Source organism: Monodon monoceros, unplaced genomic scaffold, assembly GCF_005190385.1.
Source record: "Monodon monoceros isolate NGI ecotype Baffin Bay Population unplaced genomic scaffold, NGI_Narwhal_1 Contig2617_ctg1, whole genome shotgun sequence".
Lineage (NCBI taxonomy): Eukaryota > Metazoa > Chordata > Mammalia > Artiodactyla > Monodontidae > Monodon > Monodon monoceros.
In genome coordinates, this window is record NW_021698530.1 from 68,232 (window position 1) to 82,016 (window position 13,785).

The window sequence follows — 13,785 nt, forward strand, 5'->3', positions numbered from 1 at the left end:
AAGCCAAGAGGAGACACTTGAACCAGGAGAACCTGGAAGATTGTAAACCAGAGGGGGCGATGTGTGAATTTTATTTACTTTCAATCCTCCCACAGGGGGACTGGGAAATAGGCAGGAAGGGGAGTGACTTTCTCTAGGTCCCAGAGCAGACCCAGGCCTGTTTCAGTTGTATTCTGTGCTACACCAGCCCTTTATGGAATACTTCCTTTGTTCAGTCTGTGCATGAGCTCCATGTGATACCAGCCCATGGTTTTTACAGGCACTGTGTTTATAGGTCTATACACCTGATGGCTTCCCTAGAATGTTGCCAGAATGGCTGCCACTGTGCAGATGGGGAGACTAGGGTGGGCCTGAGAGGCCCATGGCATTTGTCCAGGGTCACATCATGGGTGAGGAGGAAAAACTTGGTCGGAAACCAGCTGTGTCAACAGAGCTGGACCCTGGCCACACCCAAGCCGCCCCACGGCTGCAGGGCAGGCTAGGTTGATGTCACAGTGTGTGGACATGGCATGGGGTGCAGAGGTGCCCTTGGGGAGCTTTGTATAAGGAAGAAGCCTGGGCAAGGGGACCCCAGGCAGTGACCTCATATCCCTGGCAATAGAGCCCAACAGAACGTGGAACCTGGGTAACCAGGCATCCACATCCTAAAGGAGCCCCATAACCAGCTCATGTGGTTGGAAACATGATCTTCTGTGTCCCAATATCCCAAGGCCATGGCCTCAGGAAAGGTCTCAGTGCCAGCGTCTTCCAATGCTGTCGACACTGGGTCAGGTCCCACCCCAGATGCCGTTGGCTCTTTGCCCAGAGGGACCCAAAGGTAAGCCAGGGAGGCCCCAAGCAGGCCACCCAAGCCAGGCCACAACTCTGATTCCACTCGGGTAGCCCTCTGTCTCTTCCCTGGATGTATGGAGGTGGGGGCTTCTGTGGGGTGGGTCTGCCTCAAGCAAGAACAGGCCGATGAGGGGTCAGAAACCTGGTGGGCTGGTCACGTCCACACTCCAAGTCCAAGATGGCTGGACAAGATGGGAAGAGAGAGCCCAGACAGCGCCTTTCTGCCTGAGGGTTGTTCTAAGCCCTCTAGGTGGATCTCTTTCCTCCCGGGTAGATTTGTGAGCAGACACAGGTCTGTGCCTGATCTGGGAGCAGAAGGTCGAGTGGGCAGAAGAAGCAGCGATAATGGCCAGGCGATGCCCTGATCCCACCAGGCTGGGCTGGCTGCTGGTCACTGTCATTGCAAAGCTCCCCATAGGAGATCGGCAAGGAGTTCCAGTTAGGACACCTGATCCATCTCCCCAAGTGAGGAGCTGAGGTGTGCCACACTGCCAGTAAGGGCTCACACAGCTTCCATCTGAGTGTGGCCATGGAGGGTCCTCCAGCACCACAGCCCAGAGGTCAACGGGGAGAGCCTCCTGTCCAGACACCTCCCACAGTGTCCAGAAGCCCCAGGCTTCCACAGGGCTGGAGCACCGTGTCAACCTTCCTCTGAGTCAGCTGGAGGATCTGGAGCCCACCAAGGCAGAGCACAAAGGTGAGAAGGCTGGGGGTGGGTGCATGAGAATTCTGGGCCACACAGAGAGGAGTGTCCAGAGGCTGGTGTTTGGCCCAAAGCAAGGGCTGGCCTCAGACCACCCATCTGATGGTGGACTTCAGTCAGAGAAGACCTCCTGTGTGAGTTCCTGGGCTGGGAATTCTCTGGAAAGCTCTGGGAAGAGTTCTGTCCTTGGAAAGGCACATGGAAATGCAGGCATGTGGGTAAACTTTACTTCTCTCACAGGTCCAGCTAGAGACCCAGTGCCAGATGATGATTTGCCAACTGGGAAGGGAGAACATGTACCTGCTTTTGCAGGAGACCGAGATCCAGATGGTGGTTTACCACCTCTGTAGAGAGGACCTTCAACTGCTTTTGCAGGAGACCCAGAGCCTGATCAAAATTCACCACCCCTGCAGAGCCTGCACTGCTTCCTGCAGGAGACCCAGAGCTATTTCAGAAATCATCATCCCCACAAGCAAAGCCACCTCTGCCACCATCATTGCTGTCAGCTCCCAATCTACACCATCAACCTGCTCCCCCACCTGAAATTTACTTTCCTTCCCTGTATTTGTTTGTGTTTGGGTCTTTTTAAATTTTATATTTAGTTTTATCTATTCTTCCACATTTTTTATGGCATACTTTACTTAAGTGTAAAGTAATAAAATTTAAATATCAACAATTTCTATTTTCAGTTGCAGTTCAGGAGCATTAAGTACATTCACAATGCAGTATACCCATCACCACTTTCTAGTTGAAGACTGTTTCATTCCCCAAAGTAAAACCCTGTATCCCAAGCATGAACTCTCCATTCTTCCCTCCCACAGCCTCTCACACACACAATCCTTTCTCTGCTTCTTTACTTCTTCTGGATGTTTCCTATAAATGAAACCATACAAAAGTTGGCTTTTTGTGTCTGTGCACTTATTTTAAGAGTGAACTGGTGAATATTTTTGTTTTTATTTGAAATAGCATTTTGGTTATTTGAGAGGGAAATCCAGGTGGATTAAAGAGGAGGTGTACAAAACGAAGACCTTTTAGTAAATACGTGCATAATCTCAGGGTAGACACTGCTAAGTGTGACACCAGAGGCAGAAGTCAGAAAGGAAATGTTTAGCTCTTCTTGTGGCAAAAACACACCAAAAAAAACTGGAAAAGCATTCCTCATAACCCAAGGCCAGAGAAAGGTGGATAAGGCTCGTACACTGAAAACAACAATAGTTTGTTGAAAGAAATTAAGAAAGGCCTAAATTCATGGGAAATAATCCCATATTCATGGATCAGAAGGCTTAATTTCATGAAGATGGCAGTATTCCACAAATAGATCTGAAGATGCAAAGAATCCCTACCCAAATCCCAGGTAGTGTTTTGCAGAAAGTGACAACCAATCTAAACTTCATGTGGAAAATGCAAAGGGATCGGAATGGATAGATCAAGGAATCTTGAAAAAGAAGAACAAAGTTGGAGGTATGGAAAGCCAGGCAGAACCCCAAGGTTGGTAGAAAGACAACTGAAGCTGAAGATACTTGAGATTCAACTGATGCAGAACAAAAGCCGCCTTGGAGCTCCCCTCATCTGAGTAAGAGCTGAAACTTCTGAGAAATGACCACAGCCAATATATTCCCTCTTCAGTGTGGCTTCTATTCCAGGAGAAGGACCAAGAGTAACCCTACCATAAATCCCTTCTGTGGGGTGTTTTATGGTGCTGAAGAAGATGCAAAGATCACTCATCCATGGACAAACATTATAATAAACTTTCTTAAATCTCATTGTTTTGCAAATAACCCGTTAGTCTTTCCTGAAGAAACCTATCTGTTCTTCCCATAGAAGCCAATTCTCCCCTCTCTTTTTCCCCTAGTAAGTTAGGTTGATAAGCCTTTAACTTTCACAATTTAACATGTGAGTGACTTTTTGGATTGGTTCCTGTGTGCATAGAAATAAACCTTTTCTCTGTTCATATTTTCTTTATTTATTTTGGCTGTTTTGGGGAGTGACACAGGATCATGGGGGATGCTCTTTTTTCATCTTCTTTAGTGAAAACATTTTGTCCATGGTTAAGCTATAAAAAGGCTTCTTGGTTTTGAGTCATATTTGGAATAGTTATACCTTTGGAAACCCCCTGGCAGGAAGAAACATCTTCAGTACTGCCAGGAGAATTTACTGGTTGTCTTGACCAAACACCTGATAAGATGATATTTGCAAGGATTTTATTTTAAAGGCTTTCACCCTAGAACAAAGATCCTATTCAAACCTCTTTGATGATCAAACTGAAAGAAAGACAAAGGAGTATCATGGCTAGCCTAAGATCACTTCCTTAACAGAACAAGAGAATGGAAATCAGATTTAGAGCAAAAATTGAAATCCATCATCAACCCTCCCACCCATTTATACACTGTGTTCATGCAGTCTTCCAGATGGCCCCTTGGAGAAAATCCTCACCAAGATCCCAAATTGACAGATCCTGGTCCAGAACCACCTGCTAATTTTCAGAACTTGGCCCAGTTAGAGGATAGCTATTCTGGCTATTCCGGCCTGAGAGGAGCTATTTGTGAGTTCTTCTCTGCTAAGACCACCTGACTAAAGTAGAACCACACGCTCTGAGGGAGAGAGAGCACACGGAGCCTTTGCAGAAGGATCCATGAAAACATCCAAAGGCACAGTGCTCTAAATCTGGACACAGGAATCTTCTGATTTATATCTTAGTTGGAAATCTTCTCCTTGATATAAAGAGTCAACTTCAAGATAGTGAAGTTGGATGGGCAGGTCAGCCTCTTGAATATGCAATTCCTTGAAAAATTAAAAACAACCATCCTTCCTTTACTAACCTTGTCGATACAGAAACAGAAATGTGGTTCTAGGGGGAATTCAAAGCCCACTCACCCTTCTTACCGATATTAAAGTCTCCATGTTCTTCTCAGGTCAAGGTATTGGGAAAATAACTGTTCTGCACTCAAGAAAGAAGAAAAACTTAGATAGTAATTTCCCTACACCTCTGATAATAGGATATATGCCCCAGAAGCTCTTTAAAGTGCTTAGTCCTTCCTCAGGCCCTTCTGCCAGCAACAGCTGTGTCGTCCACATCCTGAGAACCAAGTCTTTAAACGTGAACATGCAAAGAAATAATTCTAACTTGAGAGTGCCTTGCTACCTGAGACTGAAAAGAAAAATGCTGATGGTAGACAAACTGGATATTTTTATCCACTCAGATGGATTTTCAAAACTAATAAGATTGCCACAAGTTTTTTCCAAAAATTCCTTTGACCAGAATTTAGTCCACAGCCTCCATAAGATTACATATCAGGGCAAATCTAAATCTGAAAAGTCTTCTCTGCAGATATTAGTAAAAATCTTTAGCTTTCACTAAGCAAGTAATCATTCTTGGTCCATCTTCCAGAAACACAGTTCACAGCCTACTCTTTTATATAAAGAGATGATTCTGGATTATGCAGTTTTACTGACTCATGGCTAAAATTTAGGAAAGAAGTTATATCTAGTGACATTTTTATTATTATTCTTTGTCTTTTATTACTAGGGATGGGGGTGGGGAGGCCTCAATCAAGAACCTGCGAGGGAAAGTTACTTTTCCCATATGCATACAATGGAATACTATTCAGAAATAGAAAGGAATTAACCATCAACCATGCAAAAAACGTGGGTGAATCCAACATGTATATTGCTAAGTGAAAGAATTCAGTCTGAGGAGGCTTCACACTGTAGTGCTCCATTTCTGTGACATTCTGGAACAGGTGAATCAGAGATGGTAAGCAGGTTATGGTGTGGGGGTTGAAATAGTCCACGTGATACTTAAGTGATGGATACCTTCCATGAGGCATTAGTCTAAACCCATGGATTTTTACAACCCAACGAGTAAATAATAATATATTCAAATTTAGTTTTAAAAATTTTTAGGATATGCGAGTGTCACAGGATGGAATAGAGAATGTGACAAAGAATCTAACTCGTTTAGAAATGTATGAAAAAAACTCACAGTTGGGTGGTGGGGCAAAAGATATTTGACCTAATTAACTATGGAAAAGACTGGAATCTTGTAGAACAAAGGCAAATTTTGCCATCCATAAATACTGGACTCTGTAAGTTCTTTCCCATGGTGGTAGGAGTTAACAATACTGAAACTACTATATCTGTAATCCAGAATGGAGTAAGCAGTGAATTCAATGGAGGATAAATTGTGGAAACCAGATTTCTTACCATTGGAGAGGGAGGTTACAGACAAGCAAAAAGGTTACGATACCCATGTAAAAATGGATAGATTTCATTTCCTCAATTTTGAAAACTTTTGTTCATCAAAAGGTGCTATCCAGAAAGTGAAAACATAGCCTACAGAATGGAACTAAATATTTGTACATGATATATCTGACAAGAGCCTGTTCTTCAGAACACATCAAGAACTTTTACAAATCATCAACAACAAGAAGATAACCCAATTGTTTGAATAGAAAAGGACTTGAACATACCCTTCTCCAGAAAAGAAATGCAAATGGTCAACAAGCACATAAAAAGATGTGCACAATAAGAAAGGAAACCCACGAGGTGGAACTATGTCAGAGGAAAGCAAGAACCCATGGAAAGAGCTTTCAGTAGCAAAGCAAGAGTGAACTGAACAACCAAATACTGTTCTGCTGAATTGTAACCAAAAGCTTAGAATAATGATCTGGGTGGAGTGTCCACCCTGTTAAAAGTAAAGTTTATATATATATATATATATATATATATATATATAGAGAGAGAGAGAGAGAGAGAGAGAGAGAGAGAGAGAGAGAGAGTGTGTGTGTGTGTGTGTGTGTGTGTGTGTGTGTTTCATGAGAACTGTTGAATGAACTGTGAGGAAGAACTCCAAATAGTTGATGTAGATACTCAGTCATTCATTAAGGGGGTGGGGCTATCTCCCCTGTCCTGAAGTGTGGGGGCCTCATCTTAAAGGAGACACACAGTGCAGACTTAAGGAAAAAGTGATGTCACAGTGGGGGAAACCTTACAAACAGTACCTAAGCCAGGAAGACAAAGTTAACATGAACAGTGATAAGTTGCTTTGATGTATGTTCCCGTGATATAAAGTCATGAGAAAGCACTTAACCTCTGGGATCTGCTTCCTCAAAACCCATGAGTCTATTCGAATCACAAGAAAAACAGCAAGTAAATCTCAGTGTAGGACAGGCTACAAAATACCTGTCTCCTCCTGAACACAGTCTAGGTCACTGAGAGAAGGATAGTGTAAGAAAATATCAAAGCCAAAGAGATCCAAAAGTGACATGATGAGTCAATGCCATGTGATACCCTGGATGTGATCCTAGGGCAGAAAAATGGAGAATAAAAGGAACCTGAATAAAATATGGCTTTTAGTTCATAGTAAGGTATCCATATTTGTTCATTGATTGTGACAGTTCTGTAGAAAACTAGAATGAGAGGTGAAATTAAAAGTTAAATAAGAACAAGCTACTGCATCAACCTGTAAATCTAGAATAAAAGGGTGATTTCCTCGTAACACACAAACAAAATTAACCCTCAGGTATGGAAAATACAAGCAGACCAATTAACCATCCTATGACCCTTTCTCCCTGATCATTTCCAAAGAAGATAAAATACTGAAGCATAAATTAATACAATTTTTAATTTACCTACTCTTGGCTATTACTATAGAGAGTCTAATAATATTGGGGTCTGTTGAAAAACGTGTTTGCCACGTTGAAAAATTGTGCAATGAAGAATACATATGCCAGTATAATTATAAAATGGTGCATTCATAAATGTGCTAGTCTCCTTTGGAATGCTGACATTTGGTGGTTCACAATCTCCTACTCCCTAATTTTCACTAGAAATTAAGGTTATAAAGGGTAAGAATTCTAATATATTTACATGAACTATTGGGAATAATAAGGGTGAAGTAAAAACTGTGTTCAAAATATGCAAAGAAAATAAATTGGTTTTTGGTAAGGAAGGGTAAAAAAGGTATTATGGATGTGGTTTTGGTGAGGTGAAAGAACGGGTTGTTTTTGCCCTAAAATAATTTAGAGGTTGTGTCAGTGTTCCAGAATGCATAAGAGGGATTAGGGACAAGAGCCTGAATGGGAAAATAAAGTTGTAACAGGCCTGTGGAAAAGAGAGAAACTTGTATGATCAAGCCGGCTAAGGTTGAATAAACTTATCTATAAGGTTTGTTTGTTTGTTTGTTTTTAATAAGGCCAACAGTGTAGGATGGAAAACTAGAATTTGCTTTATCTCTGTCAAAATGACAAAGTTTCTTGTATTATCAGTCTGTCTTAATAAGAGATTGGAAAAGATTTTTCTTTACCCTTTGAGTAATCTGCCTAGGAAACAACTATTTTGTGTCTTAAAGTAGTTTCCTGTACTTCCTGTTGTCTTTATCATGTCTTTGGTTAGTCAACAAAATCAAGAATTCTCTGTATTGAAAGAGATATGGTTTTTGGTTTTTGTTCTTTTACAAACATATAACTTTTTTTTTTTGCCTTTGAAATATTTTATTGTCACTTTGGTTAAATAGATAAGAAGGATTGTTTCATAGTGATCTGTAATTCTATTTAGTTAAGTGTTCAAATATTTTGACATTTTGGACAACATCCTGTATCAATTTCTAAATAAAGTTTTATTGACTTTGAACTGACTGAGATTTCCCAGAGGGCTCCTGGAAAATCTCAAAGGATTTCTTCTCACAACTTGTAAAAAGATAGATGTTAAACTAATTAGGTTTACTTGATATACTAAATTACACAGAAAGCACTGTCAAACAAGAAGCAGTGTTTATGAAGGAGGATGATGGAGGTGAAGGTACACGTTACCCGGGAGGAAATTAAGAAGGAGCCAGAGAAGCCCATCAATAAAGAGAAGACATTCCTGCTGCTGCTGTGCGTCTTCACCACCAGTAACTTCTCCCACCACAGAATGGACATGTTCTCCTGCAGAAATGTACAATCCAGTGAGCTACAGAGCTACACTTGGTTGAATGCAACCTTGAAAGAACTGACTAGTTTAGTAAGAGAAGTCTACCCAGGAGCTAGAAAGGGTACATAGATCAATTTTGTAATTGTTTTATGGAACTTAAAAGATTCAGCTGTCAAATAAGAAGACTGGCAGCACCATGTCTAGGAGAAAGAAGACTGATGATTCTGTAACCCTGCAGTCTCAGAAGTTCCCTGTAGGAGATCACTTTGACATAACAATCACCCCTCTAAATGGGGCACTTCCTCCTTCTGACTATATGCAACCCTATTAAATTTTATTTAAAATTTCTTGTGAAAAAAAGAAGCAATGTTTAATCTTCTTTAGTTTATATTTTTATGGATATATGCTATTAATATGTTTCCAAAATTGTATAAAGTTCCTAGAAATATGTCAATGTCTTTGTTGTCCATGACATTGGACATGAAATGTCCAGTTATAATGTAATTAGTCATAATTCCAGTTATTATCTTAAAATGTTATGTCACTGAAACAATCAAATTTCCTAGTCGCATTAAAGTGAACTCTCATCAGGTCTTTAATCCTGACCATCTTAAGCCTTTTGTCATTCATAGTTATCCTTTTACTCTGATGCTTTCTGAAAGCTCTTACAGTCAGTTACACACCAATGTGCTTCATCATCAACAAAAAAGGAAAGATTTAGTGGAGACGTTGATGTGTTCCTGAACTGCTGACCCCAAATCAAGCAAAATAAGAGTGAATTACATGTGACTGAATGAACTGATAAAGATCATTATAATTTTTCTAAACTTTTGTTTGAAACATGCTGGTTCTTTAATGACTTATATTCCAGATTAAGAAACCGTCTTGCCCTTTTTTAAACAAGCTATCTATAACTTGCAACAGTTCAATACATTAAGCCTTTGTAAATTAAAAATAATATACATTTATCTTTTCTCTCTTCTTGATCCCTCTGGAATTTAGCAACTCTTACTGAATACAGTTCACCCTTGAGTAACATGGGTTTGAACTGCATGGGTTCACTTATAGGCAGATATTTTTTCCCTTGTAAATATTACAGTACCACACGACCTGGGGTTTGTTGAATCCAAGGGTTCAGAACTGCAGATATGTTTTCCTTTATTCATCCATCTATTTCCAAATATTTCTCAAGTGCTCACTAGTGATTGGCACTGAGCTTAGGCAGTGGAGATGCTGTAATGAAAAGAAGGAATGTGCTCATTGTCCTAAGGGAAAATGCATGGTGGGAAGCAGACATTAAACAAGTAATAACAGTATGAACCATATACATCAAATGGGATAGCTGCTATAATGGACTGACAGATACACACTAGTAAATATAAAATAGACAACAAGGACCTACTGTATAGCACAGGGAACATAATGTATGTATAACTGAATCATTTTGCTGTACACCTGAAACACAACATTGTAAATCAACTAAACTTCAATTTTTAAAAGTGCAGGTTGTTAAAAGGGCAGTCTTGAGTCACTCTTTAGTGATTTAACCTCTTAGACATAACTCGTTGAATGGAAAGGAAGGAATCCAAGCCAGGTAGATCACTTAGAGTGTATGCTGGTCATTCTTCTTTTGCCTCTGCCCCATCTCTTATCTCCTTACCCTGCAATTCTGTTCCTTTTTTATCCTTCCCTGCCCTGCTCTGTGTCCAGGGGGCTGACCAACTTACTGGGATTCCCTTACCCTCTGGCTGCCAGTGGGTCTGGAGTATGGAGCACAGAGGTCTAGATGTTACTTTGTTCTCTCTCTGCCTCATCACTGTGGATTTTTCAGTGGATGGGTCTGTCTTTAACTACAGCTCTTTTGGGGAAAAACCTCATCCTCCAGTCTTCCCTCTTCTTTCTCCCTCTGACCTAGTGATGATAGAAGCCTCCTCCTGTTGCTAGATTTTGGGTGCCTTAATCTCCATTACTGGTTCTTTAATTTTTTCCTCCATCACTCTCAAACCGCCCTTAATTAAATTCTGCTGAAAAATAACAGCCAAGTAAGCCCTCTGTTTTCTGCTGAGACTCTGAATGATACAGAGTGCTTCTTTATTAATTTGCAATTAGAACCAAGAGGATTAACTGTATTCTTCTTTTCATGGCAATGAAGTTATTTGCATAAATTCTATAACAATCTATTCTCCTTGTAACAGAACACAATTAGAAACATCGATTTATTACCAAGGCTTTGCCTGAAATGTCATATTTAGAAAGATGTAGATAGAACCAAACCATTTTCAGGAACTATGTTGATTTTGTGGGGTCAATGCTTACAAAGTCCCTTGAAAATAACTGGTCTGGTACCTGGCTTACAGGGTTCCCAGGCTTACCCTGGGAAGTGAGGAAGGGAGTTCACTTCCTGACAAACTCAGGAACCTTAGGCTATTTGGGGGACATTGAGAAGAGAGAAGTTCACCCAAATCGAGGTATTGCAGGGGAAATATGATGGTGAGTCCATGGCTTGGCTTCCTAGCCTTGAGAGGCTTTTAAAAATTGAATCTGATAGAAAGCCCAGAAATATACCCAGGAACTGATGGTCAACTAATCTATGACAAAGGAGGCAAGAATATATAATGGAGAAAAGACAGTCTCTTCAATAAGTGGTGCTGGGAAAGCTGGACAGCTACATGGAAAAGAATGAAATCACAACATTCTCTCACACCATATACAAAAATAAACACAAAATGGATTAAAGACCTAAATATAAGACCAGATACTGGGGGCTTCCCTGGTGGCGCAGTGGTTGAGAGTCCGCCTGCCGATGCAGTGGACACAGGTTCGTGCCCGGTCCGGGAAGATCCCACGTGCCGCAGAGCGGCTAGGCCCGTGAGCCATGGCCGCTGAGCCTGCGTGTCCGGAGCCTGTGCTCCACAACGGGAGAGGCCACAACAGTGAGAGGCCCACATATTGCAAATAAAAAAATAAATAAATAGAAGACTGGATACTATAAAACTCCTAGACAAAAATATAGGGAGAACAATTTTTGACATAAATCGCAGTAACATTTTTTTGAATCCACCTCCTAGAGTAATGGAAACGAAAGCAGAAAATAAACAAATAGGGCCTAATAAAACTTAAAGGCTTTTTCACAGCAAAGGAAACCATAAACAAAACAAAAAACAGCATATGGAATGGGAAAAAATATTTGCAAATGATGCGACAAATGAGGAATTAGTTTCCGAAATATACAAACAGCTTAATATCAAAAAATGCATGGGAGCTTCCCTGGTGGTGCAGTGGTTACGCATCCGCCTGCCAATGTAGGGGACACAGGTTCAAGCCCTGGTTCAGGAAGATCCCACATGCCGCAGAGCAACTAAGCCTGTGCGCCACAACTACTGAGCCTGCTCTCTGAAGCCCACAAGCCACAACTACTGAGCCCATGTGCCACAACTACTGAAGCCCGCACACCTAGAGCCGATGCTCCACAACAAGAGAAGCCACCGCAATGAGAAGCCTGCGCACCACAACGAAGAGTAGCCCCCACTCGCCAAAACTAGAGAAAGTCCGCGCACAGCAATAAAGAAACAAAGCAGGCAAAAGTAAAATAAATAAAATTTTTAAAAATGCATGGGAGACCTAACTAAACATTTCTCCATAGAAGACATAGAGATGGCCAACAGGCACATAAAAACATCACTAATTATTAGAGAAATGCAAATCAAAACTACAATGAGGTATCACCTCACACTAGTCAGAATGGCCATCATCAAAATGTCTACAAATCATAAATTCTGGAGAGGGTGTGGAGAAAAGAGAACCCTCCTACAGTGTTGGTGGGATTGTAAATTGGTACAGCCACTATGGAGAACAGTACGGACTGGAGGTTCCTTAAAAAACTAAAAATAGGGTTATCATATGACCCGGCAATCCCACTTCTAGGCATATATCCTGAGAAAACAATAATTCAAAAAGATACATGTACCCCAATGTTCACAGAAGAACTATTTACAATAGTCAGGATATGGAAGCAGCCTAAATGTCCATCGACAGAGGAATGGATAAAAAAGATGTGGTACATATACACAATGCGATACTATTCAGCCATTAAAAAAAGAATGAAATGATGCCATTTGCAGTAACATGGATGGACCTAGAGATTATTATACTAAGTGAAGTAAATCAGAGAAGGACAAATATCATATGATATCACTTATATGTGGAATCGAAAAAATAATACAAATGAGCTTATTTACAAAACAGAAAAAGACTCACAGACATAGATAAAAAACTTATGGTTACCAAAGGGGAAAGGAGGGGAAGGGATAAATTAGGAGTTTGGGAATAAAGTATACACACTATATATAAAATAGATGTATAGCACAGGGAACTATACTCAATATCTTGTAATAACCTATAATGGAAGAAAATCCAAATATATATATATATATGTAATATTTACAAATACATAAATATTTATAACTTAATCACTTTGCTGTATACCTGAAACTAACACATTGTAAATCAACTATATTTCAATAAATTTTTAAAATAAACAAATAAAAATAAAAATTGAATCTGAGACTCCCTATTAACAGTTCCAGCAATACAAACTGCTCTGCTCTGAGAAATACCACGACAGTGACACGAATGTACGTGCTGTCACTGAAGACACTCAAGCTGCAAACACATTGAATGATTTGCAGATTTTTTTTTAAACAACATTTTTTTTTTTTTAGTTTTTAATTTTGGCTGTGCCAGGTCTTAGTTGTGGGATCTTCGTTGCAGCATGTGGGATCTTTAGTTGCAGCATGAAGGATCTTTAGTTGCGGCATGCAGGCTCATAGTTGCAGCATGCGAACTCTTAGTTGTGACATGTATGCAGGATCTAGTTCCCCGACTAGGGATCAAACCCGGGCCCCCTACATTGAGAGTGCAGAGTCTTACCCACTGGACCAGCAGGGAAGTCCTGATTTTCAGATATTAAATCATTCTTGCATCCCTAGAATAAATCCCACTTGATCATGGTGTATGATTCTTTTAATGTATTCTTTTTTTTTTTTTTTTTACGGTACGCGGGCCTCTCACTGTTGCGGCCTCTCCCGTCGCGGAGCACAGGCCCCGGACGCGCAGGCTCAGCGGCCATGGCTCACGGGCCCAGCCGCTCCGCGGCATGTGGGATATTCCCGGACCGGGCACGAACCCGTGTCCGCTGCATCGGCAGGCGGACTCCCAACCACTGCGCCACCAGGGAAGCTCTCTTTTAATGTATTCTTGAATTTGGTTTGCTAATATTATGTTGAGGATTTTTGCATCTATGTACATCAAGGTCCTTCTTGATATTCTTAAAATCCGAA

The 13,785-nt window shown here is 40.8% G+C and overlaps 1 pseudogene; it reads left to right on the forward strand.

Moving 5' to 3' along the window:
* Positions 1–8,320: 8,320 nt before the first annotated feature.
* LOC114897477 lies at positions 8,321–8,777 on the forward strand (annotated as a pseudogene).
* Positions 8,778–13,785: the final 5,008 nt, after the last annotated feature.